Genomic DNA, 24,440 nt, shown 5'->3' on the forward strand with positions numbered 1-24,440 from the left:
AGCTGGAACACCAAACAGAACCACATCTGGATTCATGTCCAGAAAGAGCCAGAGCCACATGCCCGTACTACAGTTACAAAATGGCAGACATCAAGAGGAAGCTGGTTTCTTTAGAGGAACACAGAGTGGACATGCAGAAAAGGGCAGGGATGAGAGACAGTGTCCCCAGAAAAAGGGATGGGACAGTACCTTCCAGGGGCTGGCAGTTTCCAGCACCAGTTCCCACAGTGCCTAGCTGGACTTGTTTCCCCAAGATCTCCATGTCCTCATAAGCGTCCTTTGCAAACAAATAAGCCCTGGCCAAAGAAAGGCTGCTGAGGGTGACAAATCAGACAGTCGGTCGTGTTCTAATACATCCTGGGACACCAGGCTCTGGTGCTGACTCCGCATCAATGTACAAGACAATTAACTGGTATTTGTAGTCTTTTTCCAGACCTTCTTTCAACTGTCAGCACAGTTGAATTCCCAGTGGCCTCTGGAGGGCACTATTCAGTTAAGTTTATTCCACGGTAGTGCGTGCTACACCAGCAGAGCATTTAAGGAAAAGGTGTTTGAAATAATAGTTACCATTTCCTGCGTACCAGCAACATGCTAACCACGGTGCTGCTTGCTTTACGTATATTATATCTTAAACAATCACGACTGTTTCCATCCAGCAGTTGGAGATTATTTTCGAGCATGGTTACTTGTTTCCACAGGCATGCTATTAACTGGTGTCAAGCAAAAGGAAAGCTTTTTTTTTCTTCTTTTAATGAACAGGAAGACTGAGTTTCAGCTCCTGATGCGAACCAGTTCAAGTTCAGTTGCCCCTCAATGTACTCCTTTTTAATTAGAAAAACAAATGCAGCACCATTGCAACACAGAGGGGAAAAGATATTTGGTACGGGGGTGTAAATACCTGGGTCCCTCTTCTCTCTCAAGGTGAGGCAAAATGTTTCCCGTCTCCTGCCTTTTATCCATGCCCTCAAGATAATCGTGTTGGTTTCATGCCCGGCTGTGGGCTGCTAGGGAGTGGGAGCTGCTCCGCAGGGTAGGAGTTTTTGTTCTCTACCTTGCTCACTGCTACCGTTGTGGGGAGGGTAGGAGTGAGGCTCCAAACCTTTTCGGGTAACAGTTCCCTGCAAAGTCTGAAAACAACCACTGACCTGTCTCCCTTTTATTTTTTACAAGATATTTGAGGCCAGCCGCGGTGGTTCACGTCTGTAATCTCAGCACTTTGGTAAGCCGAGGCGGGCGGATCATTTGAGGTCAGGAGTTCGAGACCAGCCTGACCAACATGGTGAAACCCTGTCTCTACTAAAAATACAAAAAAAATTAGCCAGATGTGGTGGCATGCACCTGTATTCCCAGCTACTTGGGAGGCTGAGGCAGGAGAATCACTTGAACTCGGAAGGCAGAGGTTGCAGTGAGCCGAGATCACGCCACTGCACTCCAGCCTGGGCGACAGAACAAGACTCTGTCTCAAAAAAAAAAAAAAAAAAAAAAGATATATGAAACCTATTTGTTTATTCGATATTATCAATGTAAATTAAAACATTTATCAGATATTACCCAAATGAGCCACATGCATTAGGTATATGCTTCTCATTTACTTCTTACAACATCCCTATGAGGTAAGAGGCAAGTATTATTACCTGCATTCACAGATGAGGAAATATAGGCTGAGAAAGATTGGATAAACCCATCTATTAAGAGACAGCCTGGAATCGAGCCAGGGTGACCTGCCTCCAAGACCTGAGTCTTTTTTTGCTGGGACGCTCTGTCAGTTGCTACTCATCTGCCAAATAGTGTGTCTGTCCCTATAGACAGCATGTCCATTCCCCAGAAAGGAGCGTAACTTTCCTGTAGGCAGCAACAATTCTGTAAGTGGCATCCTGGCCAGGGAACCTTGCTCCTTATTCATGAGGTCACTGTCTCACCACTTCTCCGCTATGGAGGGGTGAACCTGGAATCAGAAAATCTGGGTTCTGAACACTTTCTTAATCTATATTTATTCATTTAAGGATATTTATTGACCACCTACTGTTTCAGGTCTGGAACTGCATATTGGGGAAATACTCTTCTATAAAACATATAAAGTCCCTGGTTTTCTGGGGCTTTTATCCATGCCTTGGAAAACTGACATCCTTGTAGGCGTAATTGTGATTAATAATGATATGAAGGAATTTTTAAAGTAAGCTTTCTTGTTTTATAATAGCTTTCCTGAGGCTGGGCGTGGTGGCTCATGCCTGTAATCCAACACCTTGGGAGGCTGAGGTGGGTGGATCACTCGAGATCAGGAGTTCGAGACTAGCCTGGCCAACATGGTAAAACCCCGTCTCTACTAAAAATATAAAAATTAGCTGGGTATGGTGGCATGTGCCTGTAATCTCAGCTACTCAGGAGGCTGAGGCAGGAGAATTGCTTGAACTGAGAGGCAGAGGTTGCAGTGAGCTGAGATCACGCCACTGCATGCCAGCCTGGGTGATGGAGCAAGACTCTCTCTCAAAAAAAAAAAATAAATAAAGTAAAAAATAAAAATAATTTAAAAATGGCTTTACTGAGATGTTCACCTACTATAAAATTTATCCTTTAAAATGTACAATTGAGTGGTTTTATATATTCACAGCATTGAATATCACCAATATCTAATTTTAGGACGTTTTTATCCTTCCAAAAAGGAGACACATACCTATTACAGGCATTCTTCATACTCCGCTTCTCCAAGCCCCTGGAAACCTTCTTTCTGTTCCTATAGATTTACCTATTCCAGATATTTCAGTACATGGTCTTCTGTACTGAAAGTGTAATGACTTCAGTGCTCATCTGTGTTTCAGTATGATTCAGAACTTTACTTCGTTATATTGCCAAATAGTATTCCATATGTTTAACCACATTTGTTTAACCATCCATCCCATTTGTGGACATTTGGGTCATTTCCACTTTTTGACTATTATGAATCATGCTGTGAACATTGGTGTACAAGCTTTTGTGTGAGTATGTTTTCAGTTCTGTTGGATATATATGTAAGAATGGAATTGATGATGATATAGTAACTCTATGTGTAACTTTTTGAGGAATCTCCAAATTGTTTTTCAGGACTATTTTACATCCCCACCAGCAGTGTATAAGGGTTCTAATTTCTCCACGTTCCTGCCAACACTTGTGACCTGTCTTTATTAGACCAGCCATCCTAGTGGGTGTGAAGCTGTATCTCACTGTGACTTTGATATGTATTCTCTAATGATTAATCATGTTGAACACCTTTTCATGTGTTTTTGAACCTTTGTATATCTTTGGAGAGATGTCTATTTATTTTATTTTTTAAGACAGGGTCTTCCACTGCCACCCAGCCTGGAGTGCAGTGGCATGAGTGCATTGCAGAGGCTCACTGTAGCCTCAACCTCCTGGGCTCCAGCAATCCTCCCACCTTATTCTCCTGAATAGCCAGGACTACAGGCATACGCCACTACACCTGGCTAATTTTGTAAAAATTTTTTTTGTACAGACAGGGTCTTGCTGTGTTTCCCATACTGGTCTCAAACTCCTGGCCTCAAGCCATCTTCATGCCTCAGCCTTACAAAGCACTAGGATTATAAACATGAGCCACCATGCCCAGCTAGAAATATCTATTTAAATTCTTTACCCACTTTTAAATTGAGTTGTAAGAATTCTTTATATAGCCTAGATACAAGTTCCCTAGCAGATATATGATTTGCAGATATTTTCTCAGGCAGCTGCACATATTAAACAATTGCCATGGATTGTTTTCAACAAATAACCTAGGGACGAGGCTGTTCTTGCAGCATCAGCTCTGAATCAAGTCAAGTAAAGAGAAACCTTGAAAATGGAGCCTTTCAGAGAGCTGTTGGACAGGTCAAGTAATAACAATTCTGTGAAGATAGAGTTTTTGGGGGCCTCCAAACTTGTTCTGCCTCAGTGGCTGCTAGTGATGTTTCAAGCTTTTGGCTAACTTCCAGAGTTCTGAAAAAGTTGATTTTGGTCATTTTTTCCAGTGTTTTTGTTACTCTTGTAGAGGTGTGGATTTTTGGAGGTCTTTATTTTTATCATTCCAGAAGTGCTTTTTCCAGTAAACTTATCTCTGAAATATGGTATACGTAAAGGCACATATCAAAAGTATTCAGCTTAGTGAATTTTTTTTTTTTTTTTTTTTGAGACAGTCTTGCTCTGTTGCCAAGGCTGGAGTGCAGTGGCATGATCTCGGCTCACTGCAACCTCTACCTCCCAGGTGCAAGCTATTCTTCTGTCTCAGCAGAGTAAATGGGATTGCAGGCACCACACCTCGCGTATTTTTAGTAAAGACGGGGTTTCACCATGTTGGCATGGCTGGTCTCGAACTCCTGACCTCAGATGATCCACCCGCCTCGGCCTCCCAAAGTGCTGGGATTACAGGCGTGAACCACCACACCCAGCCCAGCTTAGTGAATTTTTATATTAACCATCACCCAAACTGAGAAACAGAACTTAACTAGTATGTCAGAGCCCTCCTTCTTACCTCTTACCAGTTACTAACCCCCCTTTACCAAAGTAAAGTGGTGTCCAATAGCTGTAAGAACTTTCCTATCTATGGCTGGGTGTGATGGCTCATGCCTGTAATTCCAGCACTTTGGGAGGCCAAGGTGAATGGATCACTTGAGGTCAGGAGTTCAACCTGGCGAACATGGTGAAACCCTGTCTGTACTAAAAATACAAAAAATTAGCCGAGTGTGGTGGTAGGTGCCTGTAATCTCAGCTGCTCCGGAGGCTGAAGCAAGAGGGTCGCTTGAACCTGGGAGTCAGAGGTTGCAGTGAACCAAGATCATGCCACCGCACTGTAGCCTGGGTGACAGAGCGAGACTCCATCTCAAAAAAACAAAAAACAAAAACTTTCTTGTCTAGTACCATTCTGATTTTTTCCAACTGTTTGATTCTACTTGTTCACATTTTCCCTCCAAACCACTACCTTAATACATTTAATCCAATGGCTTTTTTTTTTTTTTTTTTTTTTGAGACAAAGTCTCACTCTGCTGCCCACACTGGAGTGCAGTGGCATGATCTCGGCTCACTGCAAGCTCCGCCTCCCGGGTTCACGCCACTCTCCTGCCTCAGCCTCCCAAGTAGCTGGGACTACAGACGCCCGCTGCCACGACCAGCTAATTTTTTTTTTTTTTTTTTTTTTGGTATTTTTAGTAGAGACGGGGTTTCACCGTGTTAGCCAGGATGGTCTCGATCTCCTGACCTCGTGATCTGCCCGTCTCGGCCTCCCAAAGTGCTGGGATTACAGACATGAGCCACTGCACCCGGCTCTGATGGCATTTTTAACTTGCATGTTTTATTTTTTTGATATTCAACTTTTAAAAAATTATGAACTAGCCTATTTGGGACATCCATTTGTTTCTGTCAAGCTCCTCTGCCTCCTCAGATTCCTCTGTCATCACAGCCATTTCCCTATCAGTAAGCCAGGCCCTGGAGTACTGGCTGTTAATTCTCCTCTATCCCTTTTTCCCAGACTTGCAGACACCCTTGATCATCCACACAAAAAGGGAAGCTGAGATGTCTTCAGGATAAAGTTACATGTTTTTTCATGGGACTTCTGCACAGTGTCCAAACATTCTGATCTGTACAGATAGAAAGGACACTTCTTGAGAGTCTTTTGGGAGAAGCCTTATCCTGCAATTCTGATTTCTTTGCTTTTCCTGACCAAGGCGTCTCAGGCTAATTCAGAGCCACTGTGGCACAGCTCAGACAGCAAGCAATGACATTCTGAAGTTGCTTCTTCTGAGGAATTCACCCAGTGGGAAAGCAAGGGAGGATGGAAGACTTCTTGGACAATTCACGAAGTGTGGAGACCCAGTTCCCTGTTAGTGCTTTTCCTTATCAGAGATCATTACCTGGTAGAAAAGGAGATGTTCTGATGGAGGATTAAGCTAGATATAGTAAGTCACAGTGATATGGACATTTGAAAGTAATTGCTTGGGAAATGTAAAGAGGCCACAGTGGTTGAACTTAATGGTACAAAGAATAACCATGGGGCCAGGTGCGGTGGCTCATGCCTGTAATCCCAGCACTTTGGGAGGCTGAGGCAGTGGATCACGAAGTCAAGAGATCGAGACCATCCTGGCCAACGTGGTGAAACCCCATCTCTACTAAAAATACAAAAATTGACCGGGTGCAGTGGCTCACACCTGTAATCCCAGCACTTTGGGAGGCCAAGGCAGGTGGATCACGAGGTCAAGAGCTCGAGACCATCCTGGCCAACATGGTGAAACCCCGTTATTATCCCTCGAATATCTTCCACACCTTTCTTCTATGTGCTGTGCTGTTCTATTTAATGTTTTCAAAAGTGTTTCTTTTAGGGCCGGGAGCAGTGGCTCACACCTGTAATCCCAGCACTTTGGGAGGCCAACGCAGGTGAATCACTTGAGGTCAGGAGTTCGAGACCAGCCTGGCCAACATGGTGAAACCCTGTCTTCACTAAAAATACAAAATTAGCCAGGCATGGTGGCGGTCACCTGTAATTCCAGCTACTTAGGAGGCTGAGGCAGGAGAATCGCTTGAACCTGGGAAGCGGAGATTGCAGTGAGCCAAGATCGCGCCACTGCACTCCAGCCTGGGCAACAAAAGTGACACTCCATCTCAAAAAAAAAAAAAAAAAAAAATGTATCTTTTAACTTCAAGAACCCTGCCTTACTGACTAAGAAGATAAGAATTCATCTAGGGACAGTTACATGTACTCATCTTCTTGGTCTCGATTTCTAGAGCTGATGTTTAAACTTTTCATCAATTGGACTGAGAAAACAAGAGCTTCATTGTCTTGGGTAGGGTCAGCATCTCTAACTAGCACAGCACCTAACACCTAGTGAAAACTCAACGAATGTTTGTTGAGTGACATAAGCGTTCCTTCTGAAAATGCACGTCTTGGGTTTGTGTATCTTCTTTCACTGGTCCTGAATCAGTCCTATTATTTCCAGCAGGCTCATCACTCATTGAGAATGTAGTCATAAACCCTTGTGGGTCTCAATTTGGAATGTCCATGATTGTCCACCTAAAAATAAATAGAAGTATTATGTGTTAAGTGCTTTTTAAATCTGCTATGTTTGCAAAAAGGATTCTGCGTTGGTGCTCCCAATTTACCAGTCTGACTTGGATGTTTTGAAATAGACTGAAATGTATCTTTATTAAAAAACAGCACAGTAATGGTATTTGTATAAGCTTGTTTCAATGTTTTCTCTATAAACCAATAGTAATTTTATTGGCTTTTTTTTTTTTTTTTTTTTTTTTTTTGAGACAGAGTCTTGATCTGTGGCCCAGGCTGGAGTGCAGTGGAGTGGCATGATCTTGGCTCACTGCAACCTCCACCTCCAGGGTTCAGGCAATTCTCTTGCCTCAGCCTCCCAAGTAGCTGGGATTACAGATGTGCACCACCACGCCTGGCTAATTTTTGTATTGTAAAGACGGGATTTTGCCGTGTTGGTCAGGCTGATTTCAAACTCCTGGCCTCAAGTGATCCACCTGCCTCGGCCTCCCAAAGTGCTAGGATTATAGGTGTGAGCCACTGCGCCTTGCCAATTTTATTGCTTTTGAGGGAAAAATCCACGATTTTTACAAATGTCCCCAACTTGATCTAAATCCTCCTTTCTTTTACAACCTCTCCTAGAGATGGTGCTCTAATGACAAAAGCAGAGAGGTAGGCAAAGGTTTTTTATGATCCCCTCTAGAAATTTTGTTTAGAAAAGGGTACCTCATCTGTCCAGGATTAGTAAAATAAATCATGTAGGCTGGGCGAGATGGCTTATGCCTGTAATTCCAGGACTTTGGGAGGCCCAGGTGGGTGGATCACCTGAGGTCAGGAGTTCAAGACCAGCCTGGCCAACATGGTGAAACCCAGTCTCTACGAAAATACAAAAATTAGCCGGGCATGATGGCAGGTGCCTGTAATCCCAGCTACCCTGGAGGCTGAGATGAGAGAATCGTTTAAATCCAGGAGGTGGAGGTTGCAGTGAGCCAAGATCATGCCATTGCACTCCAGCCTGGGCAACTGAGCGAGACTGTCTTAAAAAAAAAAAAAAGAAAGGAAGATATTAAAAATAAATAAATAAATCCTGTAGACTAACCTACTTCTGGAAGAAGGGGAAAGGTGTACTTGAGTTAATTCCTGCTGTGTAATAAGATTCTACATTGAATTCTCAAAGAGAATATCAGCCTGGATCCCTCCCCACAAAATGCAGACTCTCCACACCTGTGTTGTGCATTCTTGATGGTGAACTAGTCTCATACACACACTTTGCTGACGAGAAGCTCCAAGCCCAGTAGGTAAAGAGACTCCCTTTGGGTACCGGGGGGAGCAGAGTCAGGACAAGCAGCTAGGCCTCTGGACTTGCTGGAGCCTTCTTGCCAGGGAACAGCAAACTCCCCCCTGCCAGCTGAAAATGGTTTTATATTTTTAAAAGATCATAAAGAATATGAGGCCGGGCACAGTGGCTCACGCCTGTAATCCCAGAACTTTGGGAGGCTGAGGTGGGCAGATCATTTGAGGTCAGGAGTTCAAGACCAGCTTGGCCAACCTGGTGAAACCCTGTTTCTACTAAAAATACAAAAAATTACCCAGGCTTGGTGGTCCATGCCTGTAGTCCCAGCTACTCGGGAGGCTGAGGCAGGAGAATCACTTGAATTTGGGAGGCAGAGGTTGCAGTGAGCCGAGATCGTGCCGCTGTACTCCAGCCTGGGTGACAGAGTGAGACTCCGTCTCAAAAAAATAAAAATTAGCCGGGCATGATGGTGTGTGCCTGTAGTCCCAGCTGCTTGTGAGGCTGAGGTGGGAGGATCAACTGAGCCCGATAGGTAGAGGCTGCAGTGAGCTGAGATCGCACCACTGCACTTCGGCCTGGGTGAGTGACACAGTGAGACCTTGTCTCAAAAATAAAAAGGAAAAAGTAAATGAAGTAAGACTAAAGAAACTAAGATGAACAGCTAAAAAAGAGCAAGAAAATGTATGTACACATGGTATCTGTAAAGTTTGGAAACAGGTAAAATACACAAAATTCTGTGAGATCTTCAATCTGTAAAAAATAAAATTACATTAAAAATTATATCCTGTGTTTTTATACTTTATGGACCCCAGGATCCACTGTTGGAGTGCAGTGGCATGATCTCGGCTCACTGTAACCTCTGCCTCCAGGGTTCAAGCAATTCTCCCGCCTCAGCCTCCCAAGTAGCTGGGATTACAGGTGCCCTCCATCACACCCAGCTAATTTTTGTATTTTTATTAGAGATGGGGTTTTGTTCTGTTGGCCAGACTGGTCTTGAACTCCTGACCTCAAGTGATCTGCCTGCCTCGGCCTCCCAAAGTGCTGGGATTACAGGCGTGAGCCACCATACCAAGCTGAGGTATATTTTAATCCCCAGAAATCCATACAGCTAGAAACGCTCCTCAAAGAGATCCGTATAATCACATGGCTCAGCAGCACAAACAGCCTCTCATCTCTGGAATCACAGTCTAAAAGATTTTGATAACTAACTTTCGTTTTCTACTTTGAAAAAGAAACTCACCCAAATTCAAACAGGTAAACAGTCATGTCAATTTGCAGGTGAGTTTTCAAAAGCTGATCTGGAGGCATTGTTCTGTGAAAATAAATTAAATAGAACAAAGGCTAGGCAAACAAGTCATCGTTATTTTCTTCACAAGGCCATGGTTTTCAGTGGTAGTTTTTCATTGACTTAGTAGAGTAGGCTGATATCCATCTAAATGTAACTCTAAAACCTCCCTGCCACTCTCACGTTATAGTACAGTCAGGGCATCTAGGCAAGCCACAGAGAATTCCAGGTCTGGGGCATTCCCAAGAGGCCAGGTCTGTGAACACATTCTGGACACCTGGCTTAGCTGACCTCCACATCAATCCTGTTGTGAGAATTTCTTCATCTTCATCATCTGAAGTCTCTCTAATGGGTTGGGAGAGAGGGCTCAGCCTCTGCATCCCCCATTCTCCCATGTGGCGTCTCAGCATGTGTCCCTCCTGCCCTCCAGATCATCTGCCCTGCGGGGACCCCAGAAGCTCTCACCAGAAAGAGATTTGGGTGCCTGTTCAGCATACAGGTTGCCCTCTCCTGCCACCCCTGCATTGTTATTAACTGCAGAAAGACAGGGAAAGGTCATTGCTTTTGAGTTCCTTCAGTTTGCTTTCAATTCTTTTATTCCCCTCCAGAGGTCATCTTTGAAGACAAGTTCTGTTGACAGGGGGTGCAAAATCTTAATTTATCTTTGTAGTACTCCTTGAAGAAGACTTCAGAGTTCAAAGCAAACAGTAAGAAGAATGTTTGCTTTAGTGATCTTTTATCATTTTATCCTTTGTAATGACCACAGAAGAGAAAGGAGTTTGCACATAAGTTATAAATAATCATGTCAAGGGAAAATGTGGTAAAAGAAAAACAAAAACAGATTTTAAGAACTCATTGGTGCTATTATAGAGTAAATAACTGGCAAATACTTGGTTCATGAGCACATTTAAGGTTTAGAACTGAGATCTGCCTGAGCTTTTAGGTAGAAGGGAGATGGAATATAATCTTTATTTTCAAGAAGCTTAGGCCGGACATGGTGGCCCACAACTGTAATCCTGGCACTTTGGTAGGCTGAGGTGGGCAGATTGCTTGAGCATTACAAGTTCAAGACCAGCCTGAGCAACATGGCAAAACCCCATGATATGGTTTGGCTGTGTCCCCACCCAAATCTCATCTTGAATTGCAGTTCCTGTAATCCCCATGTGGAGTGGGAGGGACCTGGTGGGAGGTAATTGAATAATGGAGGCAGTTAACCTTATGCTGCTGTTCTCATGACAGTGAGTTCTCACAAGATCTGATGGTTTTACAAGGGGCTTTTCCCTCTTTGCTCAGCACTTCTCCTTCCTGCCATTATGTGAAGAAGGACACGTTTGCTTCCCCTTCTGCCATGATTGTAAGTTTCCTGTGGCCTCCCCAGCCATGTGGAACTGTAAGCCAATTAAACTCTTTCCTTTAGAAATTACCCAGTCCCAGGAAGTTCTTTAGAGCAGCAGAGAATGGACTAGTAAACGCTGTATCTACCAAAAAATACAGAAATTAGCCAGGCATGGTGGCATGCACCTATACTCCCAGCCACTCAGAATGCTGAGGTGTGAGGATCACCTGAGTCCAGGGAAGCAGGGAGCTTGAGACTGTAGTGAGCCGTGATCATGCCAATGCACTCCAGCCTGGGTGAGACCCTGTTTGAAAACAAAACAAAACAACAAAAAAAACCCACCTCATTTTATTCTGAAGGTTTCTTTGACTGGGGGGAAAAAAGCCTGAAAGTTTAATTACAATGGGCCTTGCAAATGCTGTTTATATCTCCTCTTCCCCACACTCATTCAAAGAGTAGTCATTTTCATTATATATATTATATTATATATATAATATATATTTAATATACAATGTATATTATGTATATAATAAAATATGTATTATATATTATATATAATATATATTTTATATATTATATATAATATATATTTTATATATTATATATAATATATATTTTATATATTATATATAATATATATTTTATATATTATATATAATATATATTTTATATATTATATATAATATATATTTTATATATTATATATAATATATATAATATATAAAATATATAATATATACAATATATTATATATTATATATATTATATTTATTTATTTATAGTCCAGAGGTCTTTTTTTTTTTAACAATAGCTATTTTGCCACGAATTCATAGGGAATGGGTTCCAGCAGCTCAGGCTCCTTCCCACTGGTTCTCACAAAATGTGCTTCTCTGAGTGGAGCAGGCTGGCGCTTCAGTTGAACCCAGGTACCTTTCTGTTGGGCTTCTTTCTTTTTCTGATCATTTTCCTCATGCGTTTCAGGAAGCTATCTCGGCTCTTAGAGTGCTTAATGTGCTCAATGTGCACATGAATTCTCTTGGCAAGAATCTTGCCCTTAACGTCTTTGTTTACAACAATGCCAACAGCATGCTGGGGAACATTGTAGACTCTTTCAGTTTTGCCATGGTAACACCTGTGGGGCGTTCTTTTTTGAACAGTACCCATTCGCTTAATGTTTGCAATATCACCTTTCTTATAGATTCGCATATACATGGACAAAGGAATAACTCCATCTTTTCTTAAAGGCCTGGAGAACATACCGGGTGCCTCTCCTCTTTCCCTTTGTGTTCGTCATTTTGGCGAATTACTGGAGGATGGCGGTTCCACTCATTATATTTTTGAAGCCTCATTTTGGTTTACGTTTTAAAGTATGTTATCAAAAGGAAAAACGTTTAAATTATAAAAGCACTATCTACTCAGTTCAGTAAGGCATAAAGAAGAAAGTAAGCATTACTTGTCATCCCACCATCCAGTGGTGGGATATTGCTAATATCTGGTCTATTTTGTCCTAAACTTTCTCCGTGCACATGTGTACACACACACACACACACAAACACACACACATCTACAAGAATGCGTGGGCTACACACATCTGTGGGTATGAACTTAATGAGTCCTGATTCTACCACTTACCAAATGTGTGACCTTGGGTTATTTCTTAACCCCACTAAGCCAGGCTTTCCCTAACTGTAAAATGGAATTAAGAACAATACTCAGCCAGGCATGGTGGCTCACACTTGTAATCCCAGCACTTTGGGAGGCCGAGGCGGGCAGATCACGAGATCAAGAGATCGAGACCATCCTGGCTAACATGGTGAAACCCCCTCTCAACTAAAAATACAAAAATTAGCCAGACATGGTGGCAGGCGCCTGTAGTCCCAGCTACTCTGGAGGTTGAGACAGGAGAATCACTTGAATCCAGGAGGCGGAGGTTGCAGTGAGCCAAAATTGCACCACTGCACTCCAGCCTGGCGACAGAGTGAAACTTGTCTCAAAAAAAAAAAAAAAAAAAAAAAAAGAACAATACCTGGCTGGGCGCAGTGGCTCACACCTGTAATCCCAGCACTTCAGGAGGCTGAGGCAGGCGGATCATGAGGTCAGGAGTTCGAGACCAGCTTAGCCAATATGGTGAAACCCCATCTCTACTAAAAATACAAAAATTAGCCGGGTGTGGTGGCGCATGCCTGTAGTCCCAGCTACTCAGGAGGCTGAGGCAGGAGAATCGCTTGAACCTGGGAGGCGGAGGTTGCAGTAAGCCGAGATCGTGCCATTGCACTCCAGCCTGGGTAACAGAGCAAGACTCCATCTCAAAAAAAAAAGAATAATACCTAACTCCTAAGGCGATGAAAGATTAAATGAGGCTCTTCATGTGAAGGCTTATCACAGGTACTGACACCCCATGAACACTTAATGAAGGTGAGCCGTTAATTTGTAACTTTCTCTTGTCACTTTAAAAACACATATAGCTTGATAAGCCTTTTTGTAGCTTTGAAAAACTACCGGTTCTCCTCCATTTCATCCCTGTCTTAGCGGGGATTTGCATATATTTGAACTCTTCTACACAAGTTAGAATCCTGAACCTACAATTACAGTCATTGTTAATATAATGTTTATGCACACTTACAGTTATGTGCCAGCTCATTCTAGCTCACAACACCTCTGCGAGGTAATTGTCATTATCCCCAGTTACAGACGAGAGAATCCAGGCTGGTAAAGGAGGGCTGAGATCTAAATCCGGGCCTCCTGGCTCCACGGCTCTGTTCTTCTCACCCAGCCGCTCTTTCTGACACAGCCCATCCCCAGTCAACCACACAGCCTTCCAAAGGCACTGGGTTAAGTCTGAAAGCAGTTTCCTGGCCCGAATCTGGCTGGTTCCTAATAGAGCAACTGCTATCTGCTAGGCAGGGAAGGCCCCTGGACCAGAAGTCAAGAAACCTGGGTTCCTGGAAGTTCCCACATCCTTTTCACTGTTTCATCACTTGTGGAGTGGGTAAAATAATATCTATCATTCCTTCCTTGTAGGATGAAGTGATAACCAGATAAAAGTGATGATAATACTAACAATATGACAGGAGTTTAAGAAAGTATAGAAGTCTTTTGTGACTATGTACTGATACTTTTATGACTAATTACTAATACTTTCATTGCTAGTTACTATAAACCAATAATAATGAAAGTTTTTTTTTAACCACCCTTTTTTTTTTTTTGTCTTTTTGAGACGGAGTTTTGCTCTTGTTGCCCAGGCTGGAGTGCAATGGTGTGATCTCAGCTCACTGCCACCTCTGCCTCCTGGGTTCAAATGATTCTCCTGTCTCAGCCTCCTGAGTAGCTGAGATTACAGGCATGCACCACCACACCCGGCTAATTTTGTATTTTTAGTAGAAACAGGGTTTCACCACGTTGGTCAGGCTGGTCTCGAACTCCTGACCTCAGGTGATCCACCCGCCTCGGCCTCCCAAAATGCTGGGATTACAGGCGTGAGCCACTGCGCCCGGCTTACCACCCTTGTTTTTAATGATATTCTTCATGACTCTGGTAATTCAAAGTGTTTGCCCACCCTGGGCATATTAACAACAACTTTTTCTTTTTTTTTTTTTTTTTTTAGATGGAGTCTTGCTGTGTCACCCAGGCTGGAGTGCAGTGGCACAATTTCGGCTCACTGCAACCTCCACCTCGTGAGTTCAAGCAGCTCTCCTGCCTCAGCCTCCCAAGTAGCTGGGATTACAGGTTCCCACCACAATGCCCGGCTAATTTTTGTATTTTTTAGTAGAGATGGGGTTTCACCATGTTGGCCAGGCTGGTCTCAAATTCCTGACCTCAAGTGTTCGCCTGCCTTAGCCTCCCAAAGTGCTGGGATTACAGGCATGAGCCACCATGCCCAGCCATTAACAACTTTTTTCTTGATCTCATCACGTCCTTCATTGCATGTTAACCAGCCTGCCTGAGTTTCCACCAGATCTTGCTTGCTAGCCTGGTCTCCCCCACAGTGTTCCATGTGTAAACTGGAAAGTAGTCATAAGAGGGTCTCAGCCCCCCTCATACCCTTCCCCCGCAGACATGCATTTATAAATGGGCTAAACTCCACCCTCCTTGGGGTTAAAGTGAGGTGGGCCCTTTGTACAGCGCCACATGTAAACAGTGTGGCTTTTGAGATGGCCCCTAAAGCCTGGAGAGGAAGCCACGTTTTTCATTTGTGAGAAAATTATTCAAGGTTCTATCTGGTCCTTTGCTTTTCCCAACTAGGAGCTTTTTCAGCTGATGGAGAACAGTGGTGGACCAGATAAGATCAGAACTGAGGCTGGAGTCCTAAAGTTGCTTTTCTGGAGGATTTCCTAGAGTTGGAGAACATGGAATAATTAGGAAGGGGCATCTGATCCTTGAGGTCAATTTGGAAGAATTGAGGGAGCTACCTACCCTCAATTCAGTGTTTCCTGAATGTGGTTCATTGACTTGTAAAGAGGAGACATTTTGATATGTCATTATAAGAGAGCAAGTCAAGGTGAAGTGCTCAATTGAATGGTAATTGCTTGGGAAGGGAAGAAGGGTCAAAGTGGTTGAACTTAATGATGCAAAAAGAATGATCATGAGAAGAGAATTATAAACGGAGTGAGAGGTGTTAGGCAAAGGTGAGGGACTTCAAGTCAGCTACAAAGAAAATGATTAGAAACCTATTCTTGGAAGCAGATGTCCATCAGAGTGAGAAACAGAGACCATAAAGGAATATCTTCAAGCTTCTCAGTTTTTAACAATGTGCATATGTTTTGTTTTCCATATATTTACCTATTACTGAGTATAGAAATGATTTTTGTCAAGACCAAGTGGTAAGGACTTGGTTGTTATGAAATAAGATTGTCAGATTTAGCAAATGAAAAATTCCATGTGATTTTTGGGATCTACTTAGAGTAAAATAATTACTCATTTTTCATCTGTGATTCAAATTTAACTGGGTCTCCTATATTTTATCTGGCAGTGTTAGTATAAACCTGTGTAAGGAAAGGCACCAGCCCCTGCTAGATGTAGGTCTGCAGGGGAAAGGAACAGCCTCTGGAATACTATCCAGCTTCAACTCTCCTTTATAGAAGGCCCTTCATGGTAACACAGCACTCACTATTATAAAACCGTCTGGCAGGGCTAGGTGTGGGCCTGGCCTAGAGGTGAGCAATGGCTGTAATTGATTTTCTGCTTCTGAGTTTACGTTGCCCAATGCCCAGTTCTCAGGGATAGGTCAAAGCAGAAGACCTCTGTGAGTGGGAACAAGTTTCTTTGGTGCAAGGAACAGGGCAAGGGGAATGTATTAGTCTGTTTTCACACTGCTATAAAGAAATACCCCACACTGGGTAATTTATAAAGGAAAGAGGTTTAATTGACTCACAGTTCTGCATGGCTGGTGGGGGGACTGCAGGAAATGTATGATCATGGTGGAAGGCAAAGGAGAAGCAAGTACCTTCTTCACAAGGTGTCAGGAAAAAGTGCGAAGGGGGAAGAGCCCCTTGTAAAACCATCAGATTTCACGAGAACTCACTCACTATCATGAGACCAGCATGGGGGAAACCACCCCCATGATCCAATCACCTCCCACAAGGTTCCCTCCCCTGACACATGGGAAGTACATTTTGAGATGAGATTTGAGTGGGGACACAGCCAAAACATGTGAGGGAAGATGGAGCAGGTACAGGCAAGGGTGCTTTTGTCTTATGCCTTGGAAGAGAAACCATGGAAAGATCGTCATCCTATGCAATTGACAGGGATATGTTTTAATGGGATTAAGGTTGGGTAAGATTCTGTATCCAGTTAGTAGGAGTTTGTGAATGCTTCTTGCAGATGGGGGGACTGTTTTATTTTATTTTATTTTATTTTATTTTATTTTATTTTATTTTTATTTTGAGACATAGGCTCATTCTATTACCCAGGCTGGGGTGCAGTGGCATGATCTCAGCTCACTGCAACCTCTTCCTCCCAGTTTCAAGCGATTCTCCTGCCTCAGCCTCCTCAGTAGCTGGGATTACAGGCGTGTGCCACCATGCCCAGCTAATTTCTGTATTTTTAGTAGAGATGGGGTTTCACCGTGTTGGCCTGACTGGTCTCAAACTCCCGACCTCAAATGATTCGCCCGCCTTGGCCTACCTAAGTGCTGGGATTACAGGCATGAGCCACTGTATTTTGATTGAAATAAAAGCCACTGTTTCATTTTATTTTCAAATAAAACAATAAAATATTGTGTTTTCTAAAATAAAATAAATAATGAAGTAGACTTAGGATATCAGATGGGAAGCAGTAACCCACTCCACACAAGTGAGATCACCACTAGAAAACTTTCAAGATGTTTGGGAAGGGGGCTCTTTAAGCCAAGCCCAGGTCTTGACTGGCTGGAATAGTGGAATAAGCTGGGCGACAGTGGGAGGAAAGGGCAATGTAAGATATTTAGGGGGCTGTGAAGGCTAGAATCAAAGTCTGTGCTTTGTATGAAAGGAAGTGAGTGGCACTGTATACCTTGGAGCAACTCAGGGTAAAAAGAGTACAGTAATTGGTGAAAAGAAATTGCTGCAGGCAGCAGTGGCAAAGAGGATGCGGAAGGGGTGAGGATGAGATCCTAGTGGTGAGGAATCTAGCAAAAGGAAATGATTTTTGTACATAAGGAATTCTATTGTTCAACATGCACCAGCCAACCCTTTACTGAGAACTTTATCACCTGTGGCCTCTGAGGATCCAGAGATGAGTGAATTCCAATATCTGCCCTCAAGGGATTGACAATCTGGCAGAAGGAGACAGCCTGTAAACAGAGCAACTCTGGAGTTTTATTTGACAGAAGGGAAGTGCTGGCCCACAGCGAGTCACTTTGGCTAGGCACCATCTTTTCCTGCCTGGATTCATGTGACAGCTTCCTCATCCCTCTTTCCACCTCTGCCCAGCTGGCCTTGTGGGATGCGCTCCTCCTTGAATTCAGTGTCCCCCCCCGCCCCTCCTTTTTTGAGATGAGGTTTCACTCTTGTTTCCCAGGCTGTAGTGTAATCCCAGGCAATGGTGCGACCTCGGCTCCCTGTTATCTCCGCCTCCCGGGTTCAAGCAATTCTCCTGTCTCAGCCTCCTGAGTACCTGGGATTACAGGCATCTGCCACCATGCGCCGGCTAATTTTTGTATTTTTAATAGAGACAGGGTTTCACTATGTTGGCTAGGCTGGTCTCGTACTCCTGACCTCAAGCTATCTGCCTGCCTTGGCCTCCCAAAGTACTTGGATCACAGGCGTGAGCCACTGCATTCAGCCCAAAATATTTTAAAGTAATTTTCAAAAAATATAAAGAGTCAGTAGGGACATTCCAGGCAAGGTGATGGCCATCAGAAAAGTTCATGAGTGAATTCACAGATTGTCTTTTCTTGGTGTGAGTTAAGTCCATATAAATGGATGTCTGGGAACTTAAGTGTCAAAGATTCTTTTTCATTAAGGGCTGTGTAAGTGAACTGATGTCTTTCTTCATCTGTACAATGGGAATAATAGTGTCTGCCACATGGGCTTTTGGGGGACGATTAAAAGCAAATTTAAAGGCATGATGCTGGCCGGGCGCAGTGGCTCACGCCTGTAATCCCAGCACTTTGGGAGGCCAAGGTGGGCGGATCACAAGGTAAGGAGATCAAGACCATCCTGGCTAACACTGTGAAAAACCGTCTCTACTAAAAGTACAAAAAAATTAGCTGGGTGTGGTGGCAGGTGCCTGTAGTCCCAGCTACTCGGGAGGCCGAGGCGGGAGAATGGTGTGAACCTGGGAGGCGGAGCTTGCAGTGAGCCAAGATTGCGCCACTGCACTCCAGCCTGGGCAACAGAGCAAGACTCCATCTCAAAAAAAAAAAAAAAAAAAAAAAAAACAGCATGATGACTGGGACATAGTTGATGTCCAATCAACATTAACTGTGGTTCTTTCACCGTTGTTGTTGTTAATATTAGAGTACAAATAGTTGTTTTCCCGTTGCCTAGTTCTGTACCTGATTTATAGTAGGCATTCAATAAGCAGTTTCAGGAATGAATGCATTTGAGTCTATTCATTTATACTCATTTGTTCAACAAATATTTATTGGGCACCTGTATATGCTAGGCACAGTGCTAGGCCCTGGGAATAAAAGTGTCAGTCCACGTCACCTTTCCCTATAAGAGCTTAACGTCTACAAGGGTAAGCAGACAGATGGATGGGCAGTGGGGATGCCACTTGGGCACCAAGGACGGCCCTGAATATGTTCTAGGGAAGGGGTCACCTTCTCCCTGGAGAAAGTGCTATCTAAGCTGAGTCCTGAGAGGTGAGTAGGAATTGGCAGGTGATAGTGGCTAGAGTGGGAAGGACAACTTCAGCTTCAGTATGTTCAGAGGCCCAAGGTAAGAAAGAACCTGTCTTGTTATGCACAGCTTGGGCAGGTGGTTTAGTTTAGGACATCTCCCAGAGATGGTTTAAGATGACTGGAGACTACAGTTCAGTTTTATATTTTATCATATACAACTGCGCACAAATTATTCATGTTTTCGAGACTGTGAAAGGTAGAAATGGAAGAAGATATTGTTACCACGTCAGAAGAATGGGAGATGAGAAGAATTCTTTCTCTCTCTCCGTCAGATGCCAGTAAGCAATCAGACTATCAAATATCTCCAGACATTGCCAAATGTCCCTGTGGGGGTAGGGGAAGGGTGTGTAAAATACCTGTTTGAGAATCACTGGCTTACAATATCAGGCATCATCCTAGACACTCAGCCTCTCCTCCTCAACAAGGCTTTAAGGCAGATGGTTTAAATATAAGGACAGGAAATGTCAAATGACTTACACAGAATCTCACGGATAATCATTATGGGATTTGGACTTTAAACCTAGGTCTTTCTTATTCCACTACATCTCCACACTGCCATATAACACACAGTTCCAACACCAAAGGAACTTCAGAGCTATCTGGAGAGGTGTGATGTGAACCAAGTAAGTTTCAGTGTGTTCCCTGGAGAATGAGTGATGTGAGCACTCAGAAGAGAGAGGTAACAGTGGGAGGGAGGTCAGGGAACGTGTCCTGCAGAGATTAGAATGTTCTTTGCATATTTGTGGGCAAACAGTGAGTTTGTGCAAAGAAGTGGCAGGAAGTAAGATCTGAACAGATAGCATTGGGTAGCAGTTAAAGAGTAAGCACTGGTTCCAGATAGACTCTCAGTTCCAGCTCCTCTGCTTATTAGTTGTGTGACCATGAGCTACTTAGGTAATCTTGTCCAGTTTCGTTGCCTGTAAAATGGGTTGCTGTAATAATAGTACATATTCTAAGATTGTAATAAGGATTTAATGACCTAATACGTAAAAGGCTTAGAACAAATCTTGGCATCCTGTATGTGTTCAATACATGCTAGCTACTTAGTACTTGGTTCTGCTGGACTTCAAATAGAATTTAGAATCTATATTGTAAATAATGGCAGTTTTTGAATCAAGGCCTGCAAAGATGTTCCATAGGTACCACAATCCCTCTTCCTGTGTGCACTGGAAGTTCACAAATTAGTATATCTTTGGATCAGAAACCAGTCTCCGGTTCCATGAACTGTTCTGTTCCTAGGGAACTATGTCAAATGGTTCAGCCCCTCTGTGGTGACTTTGGGTTTGAAGCATTTTGTTTGTTTGTTAGGTTTTTTTTCTTTGAGACGGAGTCTCACTCTGTTGCCCAGGCTGGAGTGCAGTGGGGCAATCTCGCCTTACTGCAACCTCCGCCTCCCGGGTTCAAGTGATTCTCCTGCCTCAGCTTTCCGAGTAGCTGGGATTACAGGCGTGCACCACTGCACCCAGCTAATTTTTTGTATTTTTAGTAGAGACAAGGTTTCACCATGTTGGCCAGGCTGGTCTTGAACTCCTGACTTCAGGTGATCTGCCCACCTCGGCCTCCCAAAGTGCTGGGATTAGAGGCGTGAGCCACCACGCCTGGCCGGGTTTGAAGCATTGAGGACATCTTCCCAACAGAGCTGCAAAGAGGGAAAGAGACATGGGCATCTGTTCAGACGTCATTCACTCATCCATCCATTCAATCAACATTTACTGAATACCTTTTTAATTCTGGGTATCATGTTTCCATTAACTACATCTGGAACACCAATAAGTCACCACCCCGTCTGTGTGTCAGCTGAAAGTTGATTGGATAGAATTGTCATTGTTTAGTTTCAGGACAATTCAAAGTTATATTTGTGGATTGTGTCAGAATCCTGAGGTTTCTTCTCGTGCTTTGCTTGGTCCACTGCTGGGCCTTGTGTTTGTGGAGAGCTGGTGGCTCTGGATGTGGTCGGGGATCTTCTCCTGGGAATTTCCGCTTTCTTCCTCTCTTCAGCTTTTTACAGCTGCATAAGGTTTAGATCTGTTAGCAAACACTTGTATAATTATGCCCCTCTCTGTTTACAGATTCAGGATAAATTGTCCTAATGGGAAAATATCTGTCCTTTAGAGTAATTTGGATCAAGGCTTTTTATTTTTTGTTTGTGTCTGGTTCACTTGCCTTTCTAAAAATCATTTTGCTGTCTGCTTCACTCATGAATCATCTATTGTTGATATACAACAGCACTCAATAAACCTCGTTAAAAATCTTGTCTTGATCTAAAAGTAGTTGACATTGGGGAAATATGTGACCCATCCATATGCTGTCTCATAGATACTGAATTGAAGGAAACATTGGATTGTAAGGCTCTTTGGGGACATCTGATAAGAAGCCCACAGAAACGACCAGCCAGAGGTGTGTGCTGAGCTGTGACATGAGTCTCTGTTCTGCAGGGTGGGGTTTGTTAAAGTTGTCAGGAATAAGGCCTACTTTAAAAGATACCAGATGAAATTTAGAAGATGACATGAGGGTAAAACTGATTACTATGCTAAGAAATGCTTGGTGATAGAGGATAAAAATAAGTACAACACACCCAAATACAGGATGAGAGTTCGCGTAACAGAGATATCATTTGTCAGATTGCTTATGCCCATGTAGAAGGGGATATGATAGTCTGCACAGCTTATGCACACACTGCCGAAATTTGGTGTGAAGGTTGGCTGACAAATTCTGCTGCAGCATAGTGTACTGGCCTGCTGCTGGCTCGCAGGCTTTTCAGTAGGTTTGGCATGGGCAAGATCTAGGAAGGCCAAGTGGAGGTGACTGGAGATGAATACAATGTGGAAAGCACTGATGGCCAGCCAGGTGCCTTTACCTGCTATTTGGATGCAGGCCTTGCCAGAACTACCACTGACAATACAGTTTTGGAGGCCCTGAAGGAAGCTGTGAATGGAGGCTTGCTATCCCTTGCAGTACCAGACGATTCCCTGGTTACAATTCTGAAAGCAAGGAACTTAATGCAGAAGTTGATGCATTGGAAGCACATCATGTGTCAGAATGTTGCAGATTACATGTGTTACCTAATGGAAGATGAAGATGCTTACCAGAAACCGTTCTCTCAATACATAAAGAACAGCATAACTCCAGACATGATGGGGATGTATAAGAAGGCTCATGCTGCTATGCAAGAGAATCCAATCTACGAGAAGAAGCCTAAGAAAGAAGTTGAAAAGCAGAGGTGGAACTATCCCAAAATGTCCCTTGCCCAGAAGAAAAATCAGGTAGCTCAAAAGTAGGCAAGCTTCCTCAGAGCTCAGGAGCGGGCTGCTAAGACCTAAACCAAACAATTTCTATGAAGATTTTTCAGATAAAGACAATCAACTTATTGACTAAGCAGCTGAAGAAAAAGAAAAAGGAAATGACCGACCAGAGCCTTGACTACCATGCTGGAAAACCTCATTTCAGTTCATGTGTCTTAAGGCATCACAGTCAAGAAGCATTTGTATTCATTCATTCCACAGTCACACCTACTGTATGCAAAGTTAGATTATAGCTGAATAACTAAATGTATAAAGATGAACCTTGATTTGAATTCTTCAGCTTTGTGGGAGATAGCAATGCACCCTCCCTATCAGAAAGTGAACTTGGGGCCTGGCGCTGCGGCTCACGCCTGTAATCCCAGCACTTTGGGAGGCTGAGGCGGGTAGATCACTTGAGGTCAGGAGTTTGAGACCAGCCTGGCCAACATGGTGAAACCCCGTCTCTACTAAAAATACAAAAATCAGCGAGGTGTGGTGGTGGGCACCTGTAATCCCAGCTACTCGGGAGGCTGAGGCAGGAGAATTGCTTGAACCCGGGAGGTGGAGGTTACAGTGAGCCAAGATCATGCCATTGCACTCCAGCCTGGGCGACAGAGCGAGACTCTGTCAAAAAAAGAAAAGAAAAGAAAATGGGCCGGGGCACAGTGGCTCACACCTGTAATCCCAGCACTTTGGGAGGCCTAGGCGGGTGGATCATGAGATCAGGAGATTGAGACCATCCTGGCTAACACGGTGAAACCCCGTCTCTACTAAAAATACAAAAAATTAGCCAGACGTGGTGGCGGGTGCCTGTAGTCCCAGCTACTCGGGAGGCTGAGGCAGGAGAATGGCGTGAACCCAGGAGGTGGAGCTTGCAGTGAGCTGAGATCTTGCCACTGCACTCAAGCCTGGGCAACAGAGCGAGACTCCATCTCAGAAAATGAACTTGGTCCTTCCTTTCCTCTGTTTTGCTGGGAAAAGATGATTATTTCCTCAGGCAGTGTAAACCTGTGTAAAGCTTGCTTTTCAATCAGTTTGGCCAATAAGCATGAATGCTTCTTTTTGCAATGTTTCCTCCCTTTGAATAGCTAAAAAAAACCTAATGATAAGAGGCATTGGTGTAATGATTAAGCACACCCTTTTAAGTCAGACCAAATGGGTTTGAATTAGGACTCCAGCATTTATTAGCCGTGTTACTTAACCTCTTTGTGACTCAGTTTCCTTGTGTTAGAATAAGACTAATAATTATACCCACTTCACAGGGCTACTGCAAAAAAATGAGATAATCAAATTAAGTACTTAGCACAGTGCTCAATATAATTATAGTAAGAGCTTAATAAGTCATAGCTATTATTATCATTATCATCATCAACTAATTATTTAAACCCATTAAAAAGCAATACGTCCTGTAAACAGAACAGGAGCGAAGCTATGAAATATACTTACCAGGCTGGGTGCGGTGGCTCACGCCTGTAATCCTAGCACTTTGGGAGGCGGAGGTGAGTGGATTACTTGAGGTCAGGAGTTCGAGATCTGCCTGACCAACATAGTGAAACTCTGTCTCTATTAAAAATATAAAAATTAGCCAGGTGTGGTGGTGTGCGCCTGTAATCCCAGCTACTGTGGAGGCTGAGGCAGGAGAATTGCTTGAACCCGGGAGGCAGAGGTTGCAGTAAGCCGAGATTGCGCCATTGCACTCCAACTTGGGTGATGGAGTGAGACTCCATCTCTCTCTCTCTCTCTCTCTCCTCTCTCTCTCTCTCTATATATATACTTATCATCTAGTCAATGTCCACAATTGGGCATATTTTTAAGCAATGCCCATCCTAATAAAGAAAACAAAGTTCCGATGTTTTGAGAGAACATTACATTCTCATGGCACCTTGTTTGTGAGTTAGGGAACATAGAGGTTCAGGATCTTTACTCC

General features: G+C 43.5%; 1 protein-coding gene and 1 pseudogene across 2 annotated transcripts in view; both read left to right on the forward strand.

The window, feature by feature from the left end:
- PDZD2 (PDZ domain containing 2) overlaps positions 1–24,440 on the forward strand; it is a 468,182-nt gene that overhangs the window by 183,774 nt on the left and 259,968 nt on the right. The window lies entirely within an intron of this gene.
- On the forward strand, positions 11,936–22,552 carry LOC129037073 (large ribosomal subunit protein uL18-like; annotated as a pseudogene).

The sequence above is a fragment of the Pongo pygmaeus genome, chromosome 4, assembly GCF_028885625.2.
Source record: "Pongo pygmaeus isolate AG05252 chromosome 4, NHGRI_mPonPyg2-v2.0_pri, whole genome shotgun sequence".
NCBI classification, from domain to species: Eukaryota; Metazoa; Chordata; class Mammalia; order Primates; family Hominidae; genus Pongo; species Pongo pygmaeus.